General features: G+C 28.4%; 1 long non-coding RNA gene across 1 annotated transcript in view; it reads left to right on the top strand.

Moving 5' to 3' along the window:
* Positions 1 to 7,371, top strand: part of LOC111683226 — a 16,238-nt gene extending 8,867 nt beyond the window's left edge. The window contains exon 2 of the long non-coding RNA XR_006941573.1: positions 6,527 to 7,371. This is a non-coding gene — a long non-coding RNA (uncharacterized LOC111683226). The remainder of the gene's footprint in view (positions 1 to 6,526) is intronic.
* The last annotated feature ends 888 nt before the right edge of the window (positions 7,372 to 8,259 follow it).

The raw sequence follows: 8,259 nt of genomic DNA, 5'->3' as shown, positions 1-8,259 counted from the left end.
AGATAGATAGATAGGTAGATAGATAGATAGATAGATAGATAGATAGATAGATAGATAGATAGATAGATAGATAGATAGATAGATAGATAGATAGATAAATAGATAGATTGATAGATAAATAGATAGATAGATAGATAGATAGATAGATAGATAGATAGATAGATGGATAGATGTGTATAGAAGGAAAGCATGTATATAGAATATGTATGTACACAGAGGAAAAACCCTGTGGAAAGGTACCAAAATTGATTCATCGTCAATAGTAAGCTTTCAACGTTTATTAACAACATAGTGTTGTCGTACTTCGACAACGGATGTTATTGGAAAATTACAAACCCTTTTATTGTTTTTTCCCTCTGTGTATGAATTTAATTATACAAGATTTGATGGGCACTAACGGCTGTTGCCTTCAAATTATGTAGAACTTTTTGTTTTTCTGCAATTTACAATAAAACCACGAAACAAATTTAGTACATTATTTTAATGATTTCTTGTGATTATATATTTTTTTCTACTAAAAAACAAAAAAAATCTCCACTTATTTTGAAAATAATTACTATATGGTCACATAAGAAAAAAAAAAAAACAACTCGTAAAAACCTTAAAATTAAAAACAAGACAACAACGCTTTTAAACACTCGAAAAAAAGTGTTTTATTTAAAAATAGATTTTAAGCAAAATAAAAAAAAAACATCAAGTATGCATTTGCTTTACGTTAATTTTGTGTCGATCATTGTAGACGACAAAACACAAAAAATAGAAGAAAAAATCGTAAATATTTAAAAAAAAAACAAAATACGTACATATATACTAAAGAAAGTCCCTAAATAGAAGAGAACGACATACTGAAGAGTATACGTTTAGCATCTTGTTGTATTTTTTATGAGTTTTTCCTTAATCTTTAATGATTTTTAGACAAAACGAATTACCCTACATAATCTAGGCAAGAATTATATTAGGCCATAGATTAGTTAATAAGAGACCAAAGACTAACCAACAGACTGTTAAATAGCCAAACTAAGCCTTAGACTAGCCAATAGTTAGGTTACCAATAGTGAAGTGTATATAAAAGTGGGCATAGCCGATTATTAAGCTCTTACTTATTTTACCCTACACCACTATAGTGGGGAGGGTACGTTTGTGCTGATGTTCGTAACATACAAAAATATTGGTCCAATATCCACCTTAAAGTATACTGATCGATTCAAAATAATTTTTTGAGTCGATTAAGACATGTATGTCAGTCCGTCTGTCCGGCTGGCTGGCTGTCCATGTAAACCTTGTGCGCAAGGTACAGGCCGCAATTTTCAAGAAAATTTGATGAAATTTTGACCAAGCATGTTTTTTGGCACAGGGACGAAGCCTATTGAAAATGTTTGAAATCGGTTCATTATTTCACCTAGCCCCCATACAACCGTATCTCCCGATTTGAACTTTTTATGCCATAATTACGTCAAATATTCTATTATCTCTCTAAAAATTGGCACAAATACGTTTTATATAAGTATAAATGACACTGCAGATTTTCGTAAGGATCGGCCCTTATTTGAGCCTAGCCCCCATACAAACCCCCCTTCAAAAAATGTCTTAAACGTCTAAAATTGACTTGTAACCATTTGTATCGCTATGAAACTCAACAAAACTAACTGTTATTTAAAAATATATCCTTTTCCCAAATTTACCGAGGATCGGCCCATATTTGACCTATATAAAGCCTCATTTAGAAATTTTAGTTTTTTTTATCAATAAATTGCTTAAATATTTTGAAATTATGGTAATATTCAACATAAAAGTTTCTTTATGAAAAATAAAAATTTTAAAAATATACTTATGGTGTAGGGTATTATATGGTCGGCCATGACCGACTATACTTTCCTACTTGTCTTTTTTATATGTTTTCGTTTAAAGTCAATTGCGCGTCATTGCTTCGGATTTAGGAGGCAAACTACTTAAGTATACTTTTTGCTATATTTTTGTTGTTTTTTCACAACAAAAACAAAATAGATTATATAAATGCATAGGATTACGTATATTTATTTGTATATATGTATGTATCTTTTTTTTGTTGTTGCAGAATTTTCAGAGGAAAAATAAAAGCAATCAACAAAATACAGATACTAACAAACTCATTAATTTCTACATATGTGTGTATGTACATGTTGTGTATCTTGTTTTTCTATCTATATAGACAATTTTTTCATGTTTGGATGTTTGTTTATAATTTAACAACTTCTGCGCATTTTTTTTAAATTTTGTTTTCAATGTAGTCCGTCCGTCGAACTGTCTGTTGTCGTTTTTTTTTTTTTTTTTAATTTTTCTATGTTTGAATGTCTGTATTATTTGTTCTTGTCATTGTTTTTATTATTTTTTGCTTATAAGATCTTTTAGTAAGTGTTGTTGTTTTATTTTAATTTAGTATCGTTGTTAATTTTCTTACTTAAATTTCGATAGTGTTCATCTCGTATTCTATTCGAACTATAATTTTTAAGTGTCAATATTTAGATATTTTAGGGGAAATTACATTTTAAACCTAAAACACGGTTTTATTTATAATAATTTTAAGAGTTTTTTGTTGACAAATTGTTTAACAAAGCTCTATAATATTTTAGGGCGGGTTTCTTACTCCTCAGTTAAACTAGTCTATACATGCTGTAAGATTAAATTCGGAACAAATTTAGGCGGACTTTAACCGATGATTGTGTTTTTCAGTTTTATATTAAAGCTCAGTTAACTTTGTTAGTATTGTCAACATTTCACTCAAAAACATAAACAATGAACAGCTGTTTTTTTTTTTGCAAACATTACTTTTGTAAAATGGAAAATTTTGGAAAAATGTTAAATAAACATTTGAAACAATAATAAATAAAATAAAACAAATCAGAAAATTGCGATTTACTTAAAATATTAAGTTTTTGTTCTTCCGGAATCATTGTTTTATTGTTTTTGTTAATTGTGTTTTCTCGCTTATAACTTGAGTTTAATTGGACAATTACACTCAGATAACCAAGATAATATGTAACTTTACTAAAAAACCCGAAACATATATTAAACCTGGTTTAATCAAAGAATGAAGATTATCTTTATCAGAAAAACTCGCCCTTTGATTTGCAATTTAAAATTTGTTGGTTATACCGACTATGAAAAGAGATATTGCTTTTGCCTTTGTAACTCCTTGGAAAATTGGTTGTAGACCCACATAAGTACATTTACACTTGGACCTTATCCTATTCTAAAACTTCCGTCCATCTATGTACCTACTGATGTATACACATACATACATATATTCTAGTTCTTTATGGGTCTGTTGAAATCACCATAAAGTTAAATAAAGACTTTATCAATGTCCAAGACAATCAAGCTACATATGTCCTTCCATTTACATATTTAAATCATCATGGAATCTAAATTCTTGGCCAGTGGAATAGATCCGTCAGTCTGTTACAGTATATTTCAAACTGAAGGAGTTAAAGGAATATTTTTTTATTCACTTTATCTTATCCTGTCTATTGTAATCAGAATGGGGTCCATAAGTACATATATGCTTCACAGAATAGATTTTTTTGTCTGTTGAAATCTCGATATAGTCCAAAAAAAATAGTTTATAGTGCAACAGTTGCTCATCTTCAATACATAGAGCCCATACAATGTCCTATGAATCGGCCCATAATAGATCCTATCTGCCATATAACTAAACTTATAGAATAAATTTTTACTTTCAAATATGACAGTAGAAAAGTACCGAAATTGATACAATCCGTTGACAAAATTGAGCTTACCATGTTTGTTAATATTTCGACAACGGATGTTTATTAAATTTTGACATTTTGACAATGCATCATTGTGATTGAAACAACACAGTGTTGTTATTTCAACAAAGATTTGTTATCATTTTGTTGAAATTTCGACAACGCATTGTTGTCATTGCGATGATATTTCGACCACGCATCGTTATCATTTACAGCACAGCGTTTTCACCTTGGGTTAAGTCTACATATAGGGACATACATACGTCAAAATTATTAATAGTAGATAATTATTGAAATATTTAGTTTCAATTCTTCTTACGCATAATTCAAAATTTTGAAAAACTTTCATATTAAAAGTTCAAATTAAAATAACATCTGCATCATCTACATTTCCTGCTTTATAACACATACACACACACACACATTTTGCACCTGTTGTCGCTTTTCAAATTATTAGTAAAAATAATATTTTTATTTCTCCAGGGCAAATATTCCTACGGCGTATGATCGATTCTGTCATACTAACACAAACAAATTATAATTTTTAGAAATTTCTTTAAAAAAATCCTATTTGTTATTTTGTTTTAATCAAAACAAAATTTTTTAAAACACTTTTTTCATTTAAATTTCAAGTGAAATTTTTAAATCAACCAAAATTTTAAAATACAGTTGTTTGTCATTTTTTTCTTAAATCCAAATAGACGTTGTTGAAAATTTATACACTTATGCACATGATATTTATAATTCTTCTTCTTCATTTTGGGGAAATCTTCATGTTGATGATATATATATACATTTTTTTTGTATAGTCAGAGTTGGGTATTATGTAAAACATATTATTTATTATTAGTTGTAGACATGTTGTTGATAGAAAACAAATGTTGTCATTAAAATGTGTGACATTCCAAGGTGTGAATATTATAATAAATATACTTTACATTAAAAGAGGAATATTAATATGTTAAAAATATCTTTAGTATAGATGTGTTCTAATTTATGTATAACAGTTCAGAATCTTCTTTTAGTATCCGATCTACATAAATAATCAACTACTTTGATATAAAGTGAGGTATTGCCCAACAATTTATGGATTTAAAACTATTAAGTAATATACAGCTCTGTTATTTTTTTTTTTTTTATTTGTATAAGTTTTTATAGAAAAAGTACACATTTATTAAAATGTGCATCTGTTTTATCATATTTCTTTCATGTGTGCAGATCTTTTCTTAAATAAAAAATATTTTTTATTTTGCAATTAAAATTTTTCAGTCACTTTACAGTTCTGAAGAAATAAAAAGCACATTGTTGGGTTTTAAAATCTGTAATAGTATACGATAACATAATATAATGGTGAAATAGATAGATAGATAGATAGATAGATAGATAGATAGATAGATAGATAGATAGATAGATAGATAGATAGATAGATAGATAGATAGATAGATACCCGCCCTTAGTATACCAATCGTCTTAGTATCATTTTCTGAGTTGATTAAGCTATGTCCGTCCGTCTGGCTAGCTGTCCATGTAAACCTTGCCGCAATTTTCAAGATAATTTGATGAAATTTGGCACACACGCTTCTTTTAGGATGAAGCCTATTGAAAATGGTTAAAATCGGTCCATTATTTCGACCAGCCCCCATACAACCCTTTAGCCTTTGGGCTAATAATTAATTTAAATGATATGTCAACAAAAGTCGACAAAACTTAGTTTTATAAAACTTTAAATGACATACAAAATATTCCATTCAGAAAATGACTTAAAGGTCAAAAATCACATACAAACACTAATAACACTTTTAAATTTTACATAAATAACTTTGATGTGGACTTCCCAGCAGTTCGACAAAGAGTTAATGCATACGAAAAATACAGTAATTTCCACTAATAGTTAACCACCTGGATGATCGTAATTCGTATGTTTTGGGTCATTCATCACGAATGTACCCTTTGTAATCGAGAATGAAGACAGTCGTCACTTTAGTGTCCTCTTTGTAAGCGGAAGCGGAGACAGTCGTCTCTTTACTGTCCTCAAGTAAACTAGAGATTATACTCTTAAAAGTAGTTTTTTTGTACTTCCGAAAGTAATTATTTTACCCATCTTTTGGAGAAATGATTATTACTTTCTACTAATATGCCACCATCTGGTTGACTCAAACTTATATCTTTCGGGTCAATAGTCACATTATTGTCCCATAGTATTCTAGAGAGTAGACACTTGAAATTTTTAAATTTTAGTACCATTAATATCTTACCACCTGGCTGACTCCAATTCGTATGTTTTTAATCTTTCGTCACAAATAAACTCTCTGTAAACGAGAATGAAAACAGTCGTCTCTTTAGTGTCCCCTTTGTAAGCGAGAGCAGAGGCAATCGTCTCTTTACTGTCTTTTTGTAGGGTGTAGAGTGACGATTGACTTCCTCGTAGGACAAGCCCATGTTAAAATGGTTGGTCACCTAGGTAGTCAGGTGACTAAGGGCCACCACAAGTGGTAGGTTAAGTGGTCAGTTCGGGAATGTCCCGTCGAACTGCAGGGTTAACTTCCCCTACCAACATCAATAAGGACAGGACCTACTCTCCTTTGAGCCCTCTTGCAAAAGAGTAAAAATATTCTGAATTTAAGTTAAACAATATATCAAATGCTTTATTTTTTTATATACTGACTGGTGTAGGGTATCATATTCATTCTTGTTTAATTAATAAATTTGTTTTTAATTAAACAACTAAATAAATCCCTTTCTTATTATAATGTTTCTTTACATTTTTCTTTTTATTGCAGTTTTGAACCAACCCCTACTCACAGAGGCAAAGGATAAATAACAACACTCAAACATATATACAAAAGGAATACATAACAACAAAAGCTAATAAATCCTGCCAATCGTCATATATGTACGCTTTGTGGTTTTGTTTTCATAAAATAAAATAAAATAAAATAACAGTATATATATATACATATGTATTTGGGCATATAAAAGAGCTTCACTTATTGGCCTGACCAACCAATAAGAGAAGAGTAGAAAACAAAAGCTCAAACCACCACCGGAAATGCAATGCACTAGAAAAACTCATACACATACAGGAGAATTACAACAGCAGTCGTTTACTAATGAAGTATGAAAGAGAATGAAAGAGATGGATTAAATATTGTAGGAAAGAGAAGTCTTGTGTAAAGAAAGTTTGTTCTTTTTTTAAATATTAACAAAAAACAAACAAATAATACTCATACGCCTTCGTAAACGGCGGAAAAGGAAGAATAACGTTTTTTACTGCATTGTGTTTCTGTGTTTCTAAAAAAAAACAGTTTTTTCATTGGTCTGAAGTACAATAAAGGATTTATTTTTAGCTACCAATGATATTCAAATTACAAAGAAATAAATCCTTAACTACTTGAGACTAAAATGTAAATGTTTTTATAGCTTTTTAAAAAAGAAGCCAAAAATACATTTAACAAACTGTTAAGCTAGTTTTTGGCAAGATTTTAGCTTTTGAAGATAAAGCTTAACCTAAACAAAAAGTAATATTTTACAAAGGAAAAAGAATTATTTTGAAAATAATCACAAAGGCTGAAAGCATTATTTATATCATGATTTAAACATAAATTAACTAAATTTTATTTTATAATATATAAAAAACTAAAAAGAAATGTAAATATATATATAAATTAATCTTTATATATTATATAATTTAGCCTAAAATGTAGTTTTATGGTTTAAAGTAGTTTTTAATTATTTTAAATTTAAATAAAATTTAATAACGAAAAAACAATTGCAGTTCTAGTAGCCTTAATATCAGCTTCAAATTAACATCTTTTTAAGCTTTATTAAGGATTTAAGGAAAATTTACTTGTTAAACATCTTGCTGGTAAATTTTCTTTTTTTTATAAAATATTATTAATTATACATTTTATTATTAGAAATTTATATTTAAAATAATAATATTCATTGCATCTTATTATAAAAAAATTAACATTAAACTAAATTATAAACTTATTAAACATAATTCTTATAAGAATCATCACATAAAAAAATCTTATAAAAATGTGTAAAAGAAGAAAAAAATTTAAATAAAATTAATAAAAACTGTTTAGCTCACTGCGGAACCAAAAAAAGGATTTTTTTATTTTAAGAAATAAGAGTTAAAAAAACAACAACAAAATCACCGAATAGTATAGTTCTCAAAATTTCTTAATCGAATAAAGTTTTTGAGATATCGTAAAGTTAAAAAACAAGTCAGATTTATATATTCGACTGAGCCGAATCTTATATACCCTTCACCAGTTTTTATTTATTTTGTATCTATGCACACATGTCACATACATACACACAAACAAATATAAACTATAGCAGAAAGAAATATTGACCGTTGTACTGCACTACCACCGTCAAACTGAATTACTGCCCTCAAACAAATATGAGCTGTATTACCAACATATTACTTGTTGAGGAAATTTTTAGAGGTAGTCTCAGATTTTTACCCATATCTCAGTTATTTATGGACCAATTTTGCTGA

The sequence above is a fragment of the Lucilia cuprina genome, chromosome 2 (assembly GCF_022045245.1).
Source record: "Lucilia cuprina isolate Lc7/37 chromosome 2, ASM2204524v1, whole genome shotgun sequence".
Taxonomy (NCBI): Eukaryota; Metazoa; Arthropoda; class Insecta; order Diptera; family Calliphoridae; genus Lucilia; species Lucilia cuprina.
This window is presented reverse-complemented; position numbering and strand designations above follow the sequence as displayed.